Here is a 924-nt window from a genome sequence, read left to right as displayed (position 1 = left end):
ACCACAAAAAATGCCACATCCAGACTTTTCTTGAACACCTCTGGGAATGGTGAATCCAACACTTCCCTAGACAGCCCATTCCTATGCCTGGCAACTCTTTCAGTGAAAAAATATTTCCTAATGACCAACTTGCAGTTCCCCTGGCACAGCTTGAGGCCATTCCTCATTATTCTATCTGTTACTCCTTGCTTCCTGCACTGTTTATTTCACTGACTTAAATTCAAATTATGAATTTTTCACAGTAGACATTATCTTTCTGTACTCCCTGTGCTCCACTAAAATGGGTCCTTGAACTTTGCATCACATTCCAAGACAATACTTGAAAACAGAATGCTCTTAATAGATTTCTAAACTCTATTAAAAATGAAATTGTGAATGATGGCAAATCATTTAGGAATTTCTCTATGGATGAATTAAACAGAATTCATGTATTTCTCAAAATATGTTGACAAATAACAAAACATGCTGATAACTTGCAAAGTTACTAAAGAAGTACAAATGCCAAAATGATATGCTCTTTACTCATCAGCAGAAAAAATTTTAGAAGACGTTTCTGGTCTGACAGCTCTACAATTACCTAACCTATGTCCCAGCCTACTCCAACTCCAAGCCCTACAATTCAATTACCCCAGGAACACTGCAGGACACAATCAGGAAGCTGGAAAGTGTTATGGATATGGGAAATGCCTTCACTGTGAAGAGATAATAGGTGGAAAAGGTACTGTAATTAAAATGTAGCTAAGAGCTTCAAACCAATATTTAAACTCTTGAAATTCTTAGCTTTGAGAAAAATGAACCAATGACCCAAAACAATCTTGAATTGCTGAGAGCAATCTTGAATTGCTACTATATAGTACAGTTTGTTTCCTCTTTGAGGAAGTAAAAACAGTAAGTAAAAACAGTAAGTAAAAACAGTAAGTAAAA

Source organism: Corvus kubaryi, unplaced genomic scaffold, assembly GCF_017639235.1.
Source record: "Corvus kubaryi isolate FWS band 111438036 unplaced genomic scaffold, C.kubaryi_AGA036_p1.0 split3-73, whole genome shotgun sequence".
Taxonomy (NCBI): Eukaryota; Metazoa; Chordata; class Aves; order Passeriformes; family Corvidae; genus Corvus; species Corvus kubaryi.
This window is presented reverse-complemented; position numbering follows the sequence as displayed.